At 42.2% G+C, this 18,065-nt stretch overlaps 1 protein-coding gene across 4 annotated transcripts in view; it reads left to right on the top strand.

Annotated features, from left to right (window-relative positions):
• Positions 1 to 18,065, top strand: part of cadm2a (cell adhesion molecule 2a) — a 318,209-nt gene that overhangs the window by 266,591 nt on the left and 33,553 nt on the right. The window lies entirely within an intron of this gene.

The raw sequence follows: 18,065 nt of genomic DNA, 5'->3' as shown, positions 1-18,065 counted from the left end.
GGGAGGAGAGAATTGTCTTAGTGTAGATAGATTCCTGCTGTACGGAAAAAGAAAATAATGACGAAGAAATAATAATGACACAAAATGTTAGGAATCGGAATATGATCGGAATAAGTGTTGCATCAGTATTGCTTAACGAGATGCAGACAGCTTGCAGTGTACATCGACTACATTCATGAATGTCATTTTTTATTTTTTTATTTCAAATTAAGAACTAATTTATTGTTTTTTGACTGTACTGTAGCCACATTGTGATAATTTTGGACTGGAGAACATGAAAGCTTTAAAGCCGTCAAGTGATTTGAAGCAACGTTAAAAGTAGTCTTCCTAGCCAAAATGAAACAACTCTTATGATGTGTGGCAAAACACACAAGGAAGATGATGCAAATGAGAACTCCCATTCCTCACAAAAGACTCAGATACTTTCTATCTTATAATAAGGACTTGGAAAACAATCTTGTTTTATACTAGCTGGTTGCAACCATCCCCAAAACTTCAGTATTCAGCAGTGTGTTCACTTTGTCCATACAATTATCGTGAAATATGATAAACTGATTAGCCTGGTGGAGTTTCTATATGTGCCTGATGAACCCATGCACTTTTATTTAACGTGACTCTTAACAGCGATTCTACTGTATATGTTCATCTTTATGCTTTGTTGATAGTGATGGGCCTATTTACACACTAAGCTGGACATTTATCAAACCTTTCATATACTACATTGAACATGGACTAAAGTAAAAAAAAAATTACAAGACGTGTTGTGTTGTGCCCGATTGACTGTCTACACTCCACAGCCTCATGGACATGTACTGTATCCCATAGCCTGCAGGGACGGTGAGATTGAGATTATGAATTCACAAAAATAACAGCGTTTTCACTGATCGATGTGACAAATATTTGTAAATTGAGTTCCTTGGCCTACAGTATACTGCACACGGAATGCTGATTGGTGTAGTAGGTTGGGAGAAGAGCCCAAGTCACACACGCAGACAAACACACAGACCTGGTGTGTGTTTGTCTGTGTGTGACTTGGAGATAATTAACAGTCAGATTTGATTGTGCATAGAAGCCCTCTTTAAACCTCTGTCACTTCCGGGGTCTTAACCTCTCTAGCCCAGCTTAAGCTCAGACAGCTTAGCCTGATATCTAACATCAGGCTTTCTCAGGGTCGAGACGAGAAAACAGATAAGGAAGAATCAATCCTGGCTTTTCCTCACAACTACAACACTGAAATTGTATTCTGTGTTAATTTTACTCTGAGACTATACAAATGTGACATTTGTACACCCTGTAACATTTGTTTGAGTTTGAGGTATAGAGATGGATAAATTAACCCTCAGGATTTTACTTTTAACGGTTTTAAGCCAATACCATTGACCTTTTCCGTGCGTTTATATCAATTCAGGAGGATATCAAATGCAATCATCCATTACGCATTCTACTTCCATTATTTTGATGTCCTCCTTTGGTAGTTATTTAATTATATATTGTTGCTTTGGGCGGAATTTAAGTGTTTATTAAGTGTAACTGTTGGTTTTATAAATGTCGAATCAATGAAAAGTATTAACAAGAGCTTGTGACTAAATAATTACATTGGATCCATTGGCTCAATAAAGACAGCCAGACTCACTTTGCGGCCTATGCGGCCTTCATCAGGCTATCTTTTTCTTAAAAAAATTATAGCCTGATAAAGGCCGCATAGGCGCTATTAACCCCATACAAGCCTAATATATTTTCTGAGCTCTGCAGAACAGCTCAAAGCCATGCCCCCCTTATAACACTCCCAAAATGGAACCTCAAAACAACTCCAAAGCACATTCATCACTTATTAAAATATTGTTGCAGTAGAAAGCTGAAAAATCTGCCTAATTATCACCTCTGAATGTCATGCCTTATCGTTTGAAACATAAATTCCCATAATGTTCTAAAATCAAAACAAATCAGCAAAGATTTGCATGAGTTCTCCCAAAAGTGTCTCGCTCTGCCTTAGTTGTTTGTCTGCTGTCTTCCTCTGTTTTAGGTGAATGTTGGCAGTTAATGACTGCCTATTTGGCCCTTAATATGTGTCATTATGTATGTGCCACTGTTTTTCGCCACTTGCAGTGCAGATTTGTCTGTTTTAAATTCACTGGGATTTATTTGAAACACTCATCCAGTTTGGTCTAGCGATGTGCATTTCTTTCTTTTTTTGGAATTGTTTTGTTCTCTGCCTGTACAAATAGGTGACTAATAACCAGTTGTATCTATTTAATTGCATCTGAAGGCACCTGATAATTATATTGTGTGCAAAAATAATATTTCACTGAATGTAAGCAGTTCACCTCACAGCAGCATCCAAGAAAGAGACATAATGATTGGCATGTTTGCATTTAGTTTTCTTCGGCACAAGATACTTTATTCTGAAAGTAATTGGAGAGAATAAAGTGCAGTGCAGCATTAAATGAACCGAAACCCTCAATCGAAGGCAACATCAAACAGAAATATTTTTTGGCTTTTATTCAAATAAGAGCTGTGGCAGACCTGGAGTTAAAAAATAATAATTGTTCCACGTTTTCAGTTCGATTCTGTTAGATAAAAACTGAATACTGCTTCTCCACAACTCTGGGGAAAGAAATCAGATGACCTGGGAGCTGTAGCAAATGTATTTTGAGCCTGAACCATACAATGTAATGTATTCTGAAGTCATTTCTTTGTCAGACAGGGAGCCAGTGTAAAGTTCTGGGGACTGGAATGATGTGATTCACTTCCTTGGTCTGAGGGCCGACTCAAGCAGCCGTATTCTCTATCAACTGCATCTGTCTGATCCATATATATTTTGGGAGACCTGTAAAGACACCATTATAGTAGTGCAGCATACTGAAGTTGAATACATGGTTTTTTCCAAATCCTGCTGAGTCTAGTGTGTTGAAAGTCCCTTGTTTTTCATCTCTCTGCCTTGGTACAACAAGAACATGTACAAAAGGAATTAATACATCAGAGGAAAGGGCGCCGTATACGCTATGCAAGTCTCCCAGGACAGCAGCATGATAATGTATGGGTTAAGACTGCTGTATGTGTCTTGCGCTGCAACAGTTTGTCATCCTGACAAGGTGTGTGTGTGTGTGTGTGTGTGTGTGTGTGTGTGTGTGTGTGTGTGTGTGTGTGTGTGTGTGTGTGTGTGTGTGTGTGTGTGTGTGTGTGTGTGTGAGTGTGTGAGTGTGAGAGTGTGTGTGTGCTGTATGGGCCAGCGCGTGCGTGTGCACAATGTGAAAAGTCATCTGATTGTGAGATTCCATGGTGGGAATAAATGACAATTGCGACATATTGGTGTGGGATCTGGGGGAATAGTGTAGATTATATTAGAATGGAGTCACTAGAGCAGTCCATCAGCTATTCACAGACACCTTGAAGTAAGTGTGTACTGTGTGTGTGTTTGTGTGTGTGTGTGCGTGCGTGCGTGTGTGCGAGAGAGAGAGAGCAAAAGTGTGCAAGGTTTGAGTTTAGGTTCTTGCTATTGTGTGTGTAATGTATGCGTGCATGTGCAATGCATGGCTGTGCTGTTTGTGATGCATGCATGCATGCATGCTTGCATGGGTATCAGATATTCAGACAGACACATGGTCTGTGTGAGTGAGAGTGTGGAATGGAATATTCTTAGTCTCTTTATCTCCCCCCCACCCTAAAAAAAAAAAAAACACACACACACACCCCTCCCATTCCCCAGGCAGTAATGACATATTTCTATCTCAGTTACACGTAGGAAATCCACGGAGACCTCCGCTGATATCACCAATATTGTGTAGTATACCGTGGTTGTTTACACGCCGCCAACCAGGGGGGAGCGGTGGGGGGTGGTTTATTCCTGACTTTAGACGAGGTTGTGGCAGCGCTGACTATCAAGGCTGGTATTATCATCCTCCCTGACCTAAAACTGTAAAGGTTATCTCTTCATCATGTGTCTCCGTATAGCTTCCCTGCCGAACGTCTGCCGTCAGAATAAGAAAAGGCTTCGATTCAAATTCACTCCTTCGGTTCACGCTCCCTCTCCATTGTCAATCTTGTTAGTCAAGGACAAGGAGCTATTACCGAAGACGTAGAATGGGCATTACTAAAATGGTGTGTGCACGCACGTGTGTGTGTGTGTGTATGTGTGTGTGTGTGTGTGTGTGTGTGTGTGTGCGTGTGTGTGTGTCTGTGTGTGTGTTAGGGGGTCGTATGCTGACTTTTCAATACTCTATCGCTCAGGTCTGCTGGCAGGATAACGAGCAGAGAAAGGTGACAGAACCTGTCTTTTGAAATAGTGCAGGCTGTTTCATGAGATATGAGTAATTGTCCTTGACTACCATGATTGACAATGGAAACAGGCGTGGAAATGCTATGGTAATGATCTCTATTCTGCCTTAAGGTGAGGTGAGGAAGAGGCTATGGTGCCTGAAGCAGCGTCGTTTCAAAGGAGGTTGAGGAGCTTGGCTAGTGTCTCTGTGAACGCTGGCCTAATGGACCTGTGTTATTGTGTTGCTAGGGAACAGCCAGGGTCCAAGTTAATTTCCTGTCAAATACTACTGATATTCACAAACACTGCAACAGGAAATTCAACTTGAATGCTTACGTTGTCAGGTGTGAAGAGGTGTACATAATACTGGTTCTATCGCGTGCTGTGTCCATGATTTGAGGCATTTTGTGGAACCTTCCTGCAATCTTTAGGCACCAATCCTAGCCAATGAGGATGGAATATGAACAATCTGAAAGACCCGTTTCGTCTAATGACTATAGAGATACTGACAACATCTGTAGGAGTACTGTACAACAATGTGTTGTGCACAAAGCGGCCTGCTGGTGGCGCTATATCAGACTCATGTGAAGAATTTGGGGCAGAGAGTAGTATTGTTTTTATGTGTAAGTGTATGGTGTATCTTGACATTCTTTAGCAGCACAATCTGTACACAGCTGTATAGCATTGAAATGGATTTTCCTGCAGCGCACGCACACACAGATTCAGATCAGATAGCTAGGCAGCTAGCTGTTACCAAAGAACAAATCCTGTTTCCAGGATTATCAGATACGTGCTGGTATATTAAATACCATCAAGGCCCTAAGCGTGGATGTGTCATCATGTTTACATACCTCTCTCTGTAATATCCAATCTTGTAAGCTGTAATTTGACTGTGTCCGTTGGTACCATTTGACTGATTACGGTTGAGCGGGTCAAATTCAGCATCATCAAACGACAAGCACACCTATTCACACGCACATGGATTAAAGTTCTCAGTCGCCACGACATTTGTATTCCATAGAAGCCAGCATGTGGAAGTATGTGGAAGTATGTTACGCAGCGAAAATAGCTGAGCTCTCAATGCGTCTGCTGAGATGGAGGGAGAGAAATGGGGCATTCATTTGTGAAGAAAACTAAAAGATAAAATATGGAGATACAAGGTTTCTGTCTTTAATGTCCTATGCGTGCACACATGACGCAGACGCATTGAGATCTTGTAGGTTACTTTTACTTATTATTTTTAAATTATATAGCAAACTAGCAACAGAAGCATATCTTCCATGAAACAGTGGTTTCATGGAATGGTCTCAGATATTTCATAAAAGCGAAAGTTAAAGCCTCAGTCTGTGATTTCTTGGCCTGGTTGGCAGTATGTAGAATATTGTTTAGGAAACTGCGCTATAGTGTTGAGAGGGCTCCTTTCACACCATTCACATAACAATAGGACTTGGCCATACACATTTTAGATAGAATTTTGCTTTAATCCATGCACGGCATGCATCGTGTTCCGTGCACTTAAAGCACACAGTGCGGGAGAGAGACAGAGAGAGAGATCTGACAGTACTACTGCCAGGTACAGTATGTGACAGAGTTAAGCTAGCAGGGGGCTCTGTGTGCATGGTTGAAGTCCCATCGACAGCTGGCAGGCAGAGAACACTGCCTCCTAAGTGTGTGTGCACGATCATGTGCAAGCGTAGGACATTAAGGAACGAAACCTTGTATCTCCATATTTTATGTTTTCACAAATGAATTGTGGGATAAAACATTTAGGAAAAAGAAAAATCACACCCGTGTGAAGTGAGTGGTGCAACTCCGTGTGGAGGAACGCGCCCAGATGACCGGGGCGGTTTCGGCGTGCCGCCCCGCGTCCGAAACGGTTGAGAAATTACAGAGTTACCGTGTGGCGGTCCCTCTACTGTACACCCTCTACTGTACTGTACTGTACTGTCACTGTACTGGCACAGCCAAAAGCATCATATATACAGTTAATACGTGCGTGTGTTTTTGTGTGTGCGTTAGGTTGCGCACAGGTGGTGAAAAACAACCATGCTGTTTTCGTGCTCATACCCAACCAGGCACCCACCCAGCCAGCCACCCACACACAGCGCTCCGTAAGGGAGTAAAAAATGTCATGACAATTTTCCATTTCATTTTTTGATCTCTTAGCACTAGAGGAAAGGCCATTGGGTCACCACAATGAGTACGGTTCAGCCCCTCCAAACTGAAAGTGAGTGGAAAAAACATGCACATCAAATTTCTCTTTTGGGTTTCTAACTAAAAGGTTTGGGAACCACATACTGTATAAACCTGAGCTTTGATAGCTGCTTCAAAGTTGTCAGCTACTTAGATCTGCGGTGCTTTTGAAGTGAAATTCCGGGACACACACAGACAGACACACACACACACACACACACACACACACACACACACACACACACACACACACACACATACACACAGAGAGAGACACGCGAGTGCGCACATTACATACCTGTACATCTGCAGACATATCCACATGCATTGTCAACGATACTAATTGGTGTTCCACACGTTTCATGGCATCTGCCACAGGAGAAAGACTGTGATCATAATGAGCTCCAGGTTTGTGAGGTGAAATAAGACAGCTTTTCCATAGATTGAATGCACTGATGTGACTGTCAGACACAAGCATACTGTATATATATATACAGTACCTGTATATCTGTAGACACATTGACACTTTAACATTATTATAATTAACAAAGATACTGATTGGTGTACCACTATTATAATATAATCTCATCTGCCACCAGAGAAAGACTATCTGTGATCATAATGAGCCCAAGGTTTGTGAGGTGACAGCCATGTCTTTTCCCATAAGTTTATGCACTGATGTCACTGTCAGGCACAAGCATTATGTTCTAAAGTTTCTAAATAGGCGTAGGCATGTCTGTCAGGGGAAGGAGAGTATACGTGGGGGGGGGGGGGGGGGGGGGAGTAGCTCATCTAATCAGGCCACTATTGTTGTTTAGACCTAAATAAGTTATAGTAGAAGTTACAGAGAACTGGTTGGAATAACGTGTTCCTTCCACGCGCTACGTCCAACCAGGGAAACTCCCCCCTGTCAGGTGTAAAGGAGCAACTTGGACACTCAAGCATGAAGGAAGCATGAGTTAAGTCCGTTGCTCTCCCCAGGTTGGTGGAGGGTGTGTAGAGCCCAGGATCACAGTAGATGATTGACACAGGGGTGAAAAATTACAGAGAGTAAAAGTTATGGATCAATTATTTTAAATACATTTATTTCTTTATTTTATATTTCTGTATTTTGTTCCTCTTTGTTTTGTCCTAGACCTAGAGGCCAGCTGACAGGTAGTAAGTTAGAGAGAGGAGTTGTCCTGTCCTACAAAAGCAAACCGTAGTAGCCGGGGAGCCACAGGCCCAAAAGCTGTTTTTTATTCACTTGGTCATTAAGGTCCACAGAATGAGAGGTCTGCTCTGGTCATTAAGGTCCACAGAATGAGAGGTCTGCTCTGGTCATTAAGGTCCACAGAATGAGAGGTCTGCTCTGGTCATTAAGGTCCACAGAATGAGAGGTCTGCTCTGGTCATTAAGGTCCACAGAATGAGAGGTCTGCTCTGGTCATTAAGGTCCACAGAATGAGAGGTCTGCTCTGGTCATTAAGGTCCACAGAATGAGAGGTCTGCTCTGGTCATTAAGGTCCACAGAATGAGAGGTCTGCTCTGGTCATTAAGGTCCACAGAATGAGAGGTCTGCTCTGGTCATTAAGGTCCACAGAATGAGAGATCTGCTCTGGTCATTAAGGTCCACAGAATGAGAGGTCTGCTCTGGTCATTAAGGTCCACAGAATGAGAGGTCTGCTCTGGTCATTAAGGTCCACAGAATGAGAGGTCTGCTCTGCCGGAAACATCGCGTGCTGACCTCATCACATTTGTGATGACGGCTATATGTAAAAAGTATGTCATGACATCACAGTTCCTCTCAAATGTTGAGTGACTGGCTCCCCGGCTATAGTGTTGTGCTCAACACCAATACTTGAGTCAAAGTGCAGTATAGATACTCCTGATCAAATATTATTCAACTACAGGCCCGGGTCGCTGGCGTAGCGGTCTGGGCACATCCCGATCCCAACGACGAAGATTATATATATATATATATATATATATATATATTGTACATTCAACTATATATACAATCAACTACAATTAAATGTACTCCGTATTCAACAAAATGATCATACAGTATCATGTCATTGAACATTATCAACTGTGAGTCTACTCTATGGAGATCTTTACATTATATTTCCTATACTCTTTCTTTCTTTCTTTCTTTCTTACTTTTCTTTCTTTCTCTCTCTCTCTCTCACACACACATGCGCACACACACGCACACACATAAACACATAAACACACACACACACACACACACACACACACACACACACACACACACACACACACACACACACACACGCACGCATGCATACGCACACAGATCTCATGGTGTAAATGTATGCATTAATTTCCTGCATCAGGAGCAGTAATGTAAACTCTCCAAAAGCCATTATGTTGAATCAACACATTTTGGAAACAACACCTTGCTAGTGTGTAATCCCCATTTCACATTTCTGCTGACACAAATATAAAATAGATTATTAACTGCCACCAGGGGGGGAATTTCACTTAATGATTATTTTGGCTCAGACCAAAAGTGTGCCATTGAAACTCTCTATCTCTCTCTCTCTGTGTGTGTGTGTGTGTGTGTGTGTGTGTGAATGGCTACACAACACCTATCACTGTGTGATAGGTGTTGTGTAGCCATGACACATACATAGGTGCAAAACGGGACAAAAACAACATGTGCAATGAATAGTGAATAAATAATAAATATATATTCAAGTTCAGGTCAGTTCATCCACTGTGAGGGAGGAAAGGGGTGTGGGGGGGGGGGGGGTCCAGGAGGAACACCAGCAGCATTGAGGAGCCGGAAGGAAGGCAATTATGTTTCTGCACTGTCAAATAGGTCTACATCTATTCTAAGATAGCATCTTAAATAAATGTTGTGGAAATGTGTTGGGACTTTGATTGAAAAGTTTTAATACAAATTTAAATGTATACTGTAAATATGATTATCCGTGTTTTGCGAGGATGAGGGGGTACCTGGGCCAAAAAGGTTTGGGAACCCCTGTTGTATAGTATACTAACATTATGATCTCTACGTTTTATTGTATATAAATCAGCAGCAAAAAAACAAACTGTATCTCTAGAGTCCACAGGACGAGATTGAGTGCAGATGAAGACCGAGCGAGGTAGAGTGAGACCAGAGCAGTTTTCTAATCTTAATCAACACCATATCCAAATATTTCTATTTTTGTAACGGAAATTAGATGGAATTAAAACAAATGGAATTGTTTTCAGTTTTTGTTCAATCAGATTATGGCAAAATAAGCCTTGGCTTCAGCCTACACCTTTTTGGACAAATTGTAACTCTTGTATGTACTGTACTTAATTGTTCAACAGACCGAAATTAACTATAACTATAACTAACCATACTGTAATCAATCTCAAAATGGCACCCAGATATTGATAGTAAATCTATTAAAGATTCTGTAGCCAACTTTGGAGTGAAAAGAAATACAGAATCCTTTTGGTCAGAGACCAAGTCAAGACAGAGTCAAATTAAATTGCAGGTGAGACCAAGACGATCAAAATAGACCAAACTCTAGACTGAGACCAGTCTTGAGTATTATTTCTACTTGTGGATAGAATGCATATCTGAAGGACAACATGCAGAGTTGCAAAAAGAGATTGATGCACTTAAAATAAATTTGTGTTATCTAACAGTTCGATCTTAAACCTTCAAACAGCATCAAAGGGGCAGGTCAATGCCATTTTGCCAGATTTCAGTAGATGCCAGTATCAAAAACAGCAAAAGACGACAGAGATGAGACGTTGCATAGCAACTATACTTGCACAGACAGCTGGGGACTACTTTCTTATAGGAATGATTATTGTAATCAAATTGTTATTCAAATTGTTACATTCGTGATTTGCACGGTATATATGGCCTTTATGTTTCCATTTGTATTGGTCTTATAAAAGCAATGTGACTGGCGGTTCAGACAAATGGTTCACAGACCACGTGCTGAGGAGCAAGTTCCAATCCCACTCCTGGTCTTGTCTCACGTCACATGTCTCTCATCTGCATCTCTCTGGCCTTGGTTTCCTGTCTCAATACACCCTCCTATCTAAGAAATACATTTGATCATATCACAGACATTTGAGAGAGCACCAATTGTTTGACAGCCAACGTACTTACTGAGATGGAGTACTCAGTATAGTGCCATATGTGGCGGCTAGCAATTATGGCAGAGAGAGCACAGCACTCTGCATCCAGAATTGTTGAAACCCTGTGGGTAATATGACCTAGCCTAGGCTACCAAATATTAAAGCATAATAGTCTTCATCACCTACCGTATCAACCAGCTCTGATATGGTAAAAGTGGTTGGTATTTAATGACCTTGGTCATTATGGCTAGGGTCAAAGGTGGAGGCTATCTCTAATACAGACACTTCTCTGGACTCTGCATCAACCACAACAACATCTGGTGTATTACTGTAGCTGTCATGGATGGAATTAGTAAATTACACAGGAATGTACATTCCCACTGAGGATGCATGATATTTTGATACAGCATGTCCTTTGCACTCACGCACACACAAAGGGGTGAATCTCCTGGCATGGCAAAGATGAATTAAGCAATTAAGACCCTATCATTGTGATGGCCCCTGGCCATATTTATTTTTATTAGAGTTATACTTTTGGTTAATGATAGTATGAGGTGATATTAGTAGTAGGAGGGTATTGTGTTGGTGTGTGTTCTGTCTTCAGTCCAGGTAGTGAGCTGCAGTGTTCTGTGAAAGAGGCTTGGGTGTTGGCTTCATTGCCAATCAGCACTAGTAATTGATGATCTGGTCTGCTTAGTTGTAGTTTGTCATTTGTTGTTTGTTGATTTAAATTGCTCTTTTGCCAATTCAATTCATTGATTCATTTTATGTAAATATTCATTCAGTTATCCACATTAATAAATTATATTTTTGCACAAGCCGCTGCTTCTCATTTCCAACATGTTGCGGGTCTTTGCCCCTAGACACTAGGGTCGTAACAATCATGCTCTGTGGCAAATGCTGAGCAGTCCCAGATGACCTAGATTTTAGATCAATATGGAAGAGAAAAAGATTTAGGTGACTGATAGAGGGTTCATTATTGGGTCATGGGGTGCAGGCAGGAGCTTCAGTCACAAAGGCTGCTCAACTAGCTTGTGTTTCAATAGGAACAGGAACTAAAATGACGTGGCATGTCCATCTATGGGAAAGGTGTCAGTAAATAGAACATTGACATCTAATGCGCACATTCAATGACTGCTGCTTGTGTATGAGTTTAAGGAAAAACAGAGCAACTCTTCCTCCTGATCAGACTGAGCCTATACGTAGGACTGTGGTGCATAAGCCCCTCTTTAAAAGGATGAAAACACAGACGCGCCGTTGAGAGTTAATGGTGCATAAACCACAGATACTGGCCTACAGAGATTTAGAAGAAAGTGATATGGGCAGATGAGTCATCCTTAACTACAGCATATTCTCCACAGCTGGGTAAGTGCAGGGTAGAATGGTACAGGTCTGAATGCTTGACCCCTTCAGTGAGGGGGTCCAGTGGCTCTGTTGTGCTGTGGGGATCGGATCCTCACAGTATATTGTAGTCTACTTGTCCCCTTAGAGGGAAAGGTCACTGCAAATCAATATAGAGTGTGTTCACCTTTATCCTATGAAACGCTTCTATCTTGATGGTAGTGGTTGGTTTCGTCGGAGATGACAATGCACCATCCACAAGGCTGAATTTGATTGAGTATGAAAAACTTGAATAACATGCTACGACCTTTGCAATCACCCAATCTTTACCCAATTGAGGTTTTCTTTTTTTTGGATGGGCGCATTAGGCAGAGTTCGATGCCACCGTCATTCACAATATCTCGAGGGAAAATCTTTTGGAAATGATATTCTATCCTTCCAGTTCCAGTACATTAAAAATAATCAACCGAAAATGCTAATTTACACATTACATGTTGGCAGTATCGAGCTGATTGCAGAGTAGTTAATTTTACACTTACTGTAATAAATGGAAAACTATAAACTATAATAAACTCGTGTTTAATCAAATGGAATGGATTAGTAAATGCAAACGGGTTTGTAATGACGGTCACATTATGAAAGAAACACCTATTATGTTAAAAGAAAAAGTTTATGCAGTAATATACATAAAATACAGTAAAAGGAAAAACATCAGCATGAATGTCAAGAGAAAATCTGATATATAAAGACTGCAGTTCTCTTTACAGTATGTGCCAGACACGGAGGTCAACCGCTGATCAGTACCATTGTCAGGGTCTGTCTCTCCCACGGGGGCAGTCAGACAGATATTTTGTGAAGCCACTAAGGAAATGAAAGTTCATATAATGGCCTGTTGTGGCGCTGTCATTGGACCCAGAAAAACCCATAGCCCCATAGAAGTCCATGTATTTGGGCCCAACTTCACCTAGACTGTATTACCTTAACTCAATGTCTGCCAACGACCTAATTGACCTCTTTTTTAGCAACTCCCACAGCGCCAACGACGTCTTTATCGTCTTTTTCAGACGGGTATAACATTGGACCAAAAAAAAAAAAAAATAATAATCTTTTTTTGTTTTGTTTTTTTAAACAAAAAAATGAAAATTTAAATTAAATAAAAAAATGTATAGAGACTGGCGCTTAGGGACTTTTTGGCACTTCTTAAAAGCGATGGATGAGTTAATAAACATGGTCATGAATACTTTCTTCTTCCAGTCACTAGTTTAAAGTCTCATTTCTAATGTCATAATATTCTTTTTGGAAAATGATGGTCCCATTAATTAAAAAAATGACCATAAAGTCGCGTATGTTCTGAGGGGCGTGGCTACCGTTACAGTCTATGATAGGGATTCCCCTCCCACTCGAGTCAAAATAAAAACCAACGGAGAAGAAGGGGGGAAGTCCCACCTCGTTGTCTGGGCCAGCCAATGGCGAGCTGGACCAAAACGGATCTAGAAAGATGGCGACTTCCATTGCAAGGACTGACAGGCTTCATTTTACGTTCATGTTAGACCCGGGGAACGCTTTGTCCATATTCTTTACAGTCTATGGTCTCTCCACAGACCATGTCAGCCCTGGCCACTCCCACTTTCCATTCCACACTGCAGTCCCATTTTACTCACCTGTCTCCAACTCCCTCGTCATCCCACCTGTGAACAATTCTACAATCAACCTTCCCCCTAACAGTGGTTCCCAAAGTGGGGTCCGGGGACCCCCAGGGGTACCTGAGGGAGTTCCAGGGGGGACCCATCTATTTTGTTCATGTTCATAAAGTGCTAAAGTGTTTAAAGCAGTGGTTCCCAAACTTTTTCATGTCAAGGACCCCCAAATTGACACTACTTAGCCTGTGGACCCCCATTTGAAAAGATATGCCAGGGACCCCCATAAGAGAAGACGTACACATTTAGACGTCTACATTTAGACGTCTACATACATTTAGACCAGTGGTTCCCAAAGTGGGGTCCGGGGACCCCCAGGGGTACCTGAGGGAGTTCCAGGGGGGACCCATCTATTTTGTTCATGTTCATAAAGTGCTAAAGTGTTTAAAGCAGTGGTTCCCAAACTTACATTTAGACGTCTACATTTAGACGTCTACATTTAGACGTATACATTTAGACGTCTACATTTAGACAGTGTCCCCCTGAGTGCCTTCCCAGTGCCTCCCCAGTGTGCCCCTGAGTGCCTCCCCAGTGTCTCCCCAGTGCCTCCTCAGTGCCTGCCCAGTGTCCCCCAGTGTCCCCCCAGTGTCTCCAATAGCAATACAAGAGCAATAATACAAATTAATCTTAATGTATTAATCTTATTAATTAATGAATCAAATTAATTAATTAATTAATCAAAATTGCGGCCTGTGCCCAGCACCATGCCAAAGCTTTTTCCTGCAGGAAACACTGCTTGTGGTTGTAAATATATTGTTATCCGTGTTGCGAGGATGAGAGGGTACCTGGAAAAATATCTACCCCAAAAGGGGTACCTGGTCCAAAAAAGTTTGGGAACCCCTGCCCTATAATACTGGACTCTTTGCAAACATTCAGTTGTCAGTTCATAGTTTGTTGTAGCAGATGCATGTTCCTGGTTTTCCTGTTGTTCCTGGTTTTGACTATTTGGACATTTTCTCATTTGCCTGATTCCTGCATGCAACTTCCGTGTAAGAGTTTTGCCCTTCTTTATTAAATACTTTGAAATCTAAGCTTGTTTCCTGTGACTCTGCATATATCTGCATCATGACAACCATAGGGCTACTTAGCTACATGTATAAGCTTACAGTGCTATAAACAGTGCATGGAGGCCCAAATATTATTGGTTTGCTCTAACGTGTGAGAAGCAGTGGAAATCTTTCATGGGCAGAGATGAAGTTTCACCTCCATGAGCACCACTCGTCCACCCCAAGCTCTCACCGGCTTTGAATCTATCTGTCAATGCTTAGCACACACACACACACACACACACACACACACACACACACACACACACACACACACACACACAGAATCTTTTCAAAGCCAGGGTGTGTGTGGACGTGGGGATTTATTTTTCAGGAAATGTCTGTCATTGATTTTCTCATTGTTTTTCATACCATTTTTTGCTGACTATGGTTGAGTGGACACGTCAAGTTTCTCTGAAGTGTTACAGAAGTCTCTGCATGGCTCTGTCTCTCACAACATATTTAGTCTGTCTGTGCCTGCTTACTTTACAGACAAACTGCAGAAACTTTAATATTCTTTCATTGGCAGCATAATGTATGTCAGGAGTCATCAACAACAGCATTGATCATGATGATGCCTGCTGTGTGTGTGAGGTTGTAGTGCTACAAGGTGTAAACTTTAAGTGAGACTCCCTCTGAGTTTTGTTGAATTACATAAGAGGTAGAAAGCAAACATGCATTTACTGTATGCAGGGCATACACCTCCAGGGAGGTGAATGCGCGCACAAACACACACATACACGCACACTCACACAGAGCGTTTGCACCGATGCTGCACTGATTGACTGAAATGGACACGTTTCTAGGTTTTTTTGTCTCCCAGTTTGATTAAGGGAACTAATTCATAAACCAAAGTTCAAGCATGGGACAAGACGGGAATGCATCTAAAAGTCTCCCTTTCTCTCAGAGGAAATGTAGCTGGACTCATTGCTATTCCTTCAGCACATCTGCGCTGCGCTCAATTATGAAGAGCACCACATTTGCAGCGTAAAGCCCTCGCCAATTATGTGCCTTCGATTCATTTGTGATCACACAGAGCATTGTTTCTCAAGCAAAGTTCAGTTTCTAAGTTGGCTCACTTTAGAAATGCACAGATTGTTTCCGGAGACAGTAGCCTCCAGCATATCAATACTTGTGCACGCTGACCGTGACAAAACAGAACCTGCATTTGGTGTGATGAGACAGACAAGTCAACAGCTGCTAACAGCACACATAAATGATGCATGGTCCAGTGTTTTACGCGCACACACAAATGCATTGCAAAGCAACATTAATATCCAAAACATTGGTTTTATTGTGTGGTTACACACTGGCATTCTGAATGATGATCACATGAACATGTTTGGAGTGGTTCCCAAACTGGTGTGCCCTGAGAAATATTACAAGCTTGTTTCTTCTTCTATAAAACCTTATGAATCTTTGAATTCCGTGCAGTATCTAAAAATTGGATGCGTGGATTTCCGTGAAACGTGCCATGTGTATTCACGCCGTCACTCCATGGAGGAACCCTAACCATGGGAGTGACACCGAGTGACACCTTGAATGGCCTTTCCTAGCATGACTCTTTGGCCTAGAAATTCCATTTGTCTGCGAAAGCCATTTAGACTTAGTTGTTTTTTTATTGTTTTGTATTTAGTGTCTGTGACTGTGTTCTGTTTTTCTTTACCCTCATCACAGATCAAGAAGAATGCAGGTTAAATGTGTTTAGGTCTCATGAACAGTCTCTCTCTCTCTCTCTCTCTCTCTCTCCCCCCCTTCCCCCCTATTTGCTCATCATCCACATTCTGCTCACTCCCACCTCCAGTGAGGTGCTGAAACTGCCTCCCACTGGCCATACATGACTGACAGGTCTGCAGCGTTGACAACACCTGAATAGACAACGGGAGAGCAAAGAAATGATTGGCTTTCTGAACAAAGAAAAATGCAGTATGAGATATGGACAGGAGAAAAGGAGAGAGAGGGGGAGGGCTACACACATCATGGTCTCATTTTCCCTGTGCGTGTGTGCGTCACTGCTGCTGTATATCCTACTGACTCACCTGGCAGTGAAGAGCCCCCACCAGGAGGATGTAGACAGAGCCTTCGTCCTACTCCTCCCGTCCAACACTCCCTGCTGACCGGTGCCACCCCAGCCCATAGGAGTACGGCGCATGCAATGACCCATATCACCCTCCCTGCCCGTCTTCCCGGCCCGACGAAAATGGGCCAATTGTGTTGGAATAGGTGCCTGACAAAGCTCGGTTCAAATCCACCCTCATGCATCTGGCTTTGTGCGCCGTCTATTCTGTACTGGCCATAATTAATATGGAGCGTGTCTTGAGTGTACAGGGTTTGATGATGTCAGATCAACATATGGAATGTCAGACCAGGTCAGCACCATATATGGAGATCTAAGGGTGGCAGCCAGGGCAGTGTCTTGAGTGTACAGGGTTTGATGAGGGCCCAGTTAGGCCTCTAGTTTTCGCCGGCTGCCGGGCGTGGCTGCACTAATAACTTTGGGTGAGGTGATGATCCAGTCTTCTCCATGTATGGCTATCCAGGGTTTGATGATGTCAGTGTAGTATTCTTCATATATGGAGACGGCCATATATGGAGCGTGTCACTAGGCATGACGGACTGACGACCATATGGTGGCGTGACGGACTGACGGCCATATGGTCACTGACAGGTTTTGCAGGTTTTCATAGTAATCTGCGACCTACAATTAATGATGCCATGGTTGCAGTAAACAGCAGCAGAGAGTGCACTAGTCACACTTACATTAGCACAGAAACATGCAGCAGAACAGCACGTTGGCTTCCACAGCTATCATTCATCGATCATAGAGTCCCACTGTGTGTACTGTACACCACACACACACACTGTGTACACCACACACACACTGTGTACACCACACACACTGTGTACACCACACACACACACACTGTGTACACCACACACACACTGTGTACACCACACACACACTGTGTACACCACACAGTGTCGGACACCCAACTGGAGATTGGATAATAAGCTCTTGGTAGTTGCTGATCAATGACCCCTATGAAGTCCTGTTGTATTTAGAACGTGGAAAAGGAAACTGCTTTAGTATTGACTGGATTTGTTTTGTCCCAATGTGGCCATAATCCTCACGTTATAACTCTAAACAGCCTTCAGTGGCTCCCGTACTACGAATCAATTACAGCACTCTAAAAGGTGATGTGTCGCCAGTGACCTTGTGGCCATTCAAGAATCTAATTTCTTTGCACCCATATTTTTTAACCCTATAAATATGCGATATATATTCATATATTTCTTATATTTAGCGTTAAAGCCTTTTCTTGTGGTATGTGTTGTTTCAAAACAAATTAACTTCCTCCATTATAGAGCCACAATACAAATCTATGGTGTAAATTGAGAGTGTTGAACACTGTTCACACATTGTGTGTGTGTGTGTGTGTGT

This window comes from Protomyctophum bolini, assembly GCF_963924005.1.
Source record: "Protomyctophum bolini genome assembly, chromosome: 13".
In the NCBI taxonomy this organism is placed as follows: Eukaryota; Metazoa; Chordata; class Actinopteri; order Myctophiformes; family Myctophidae; genus Protomyctophum; species Protomyctophum bolini.
The sequence above is the reverse complement of the archived record's forward strand: the minus strand, read 5'-3'. Positions and strand labels throughout refer to the sequence as shown.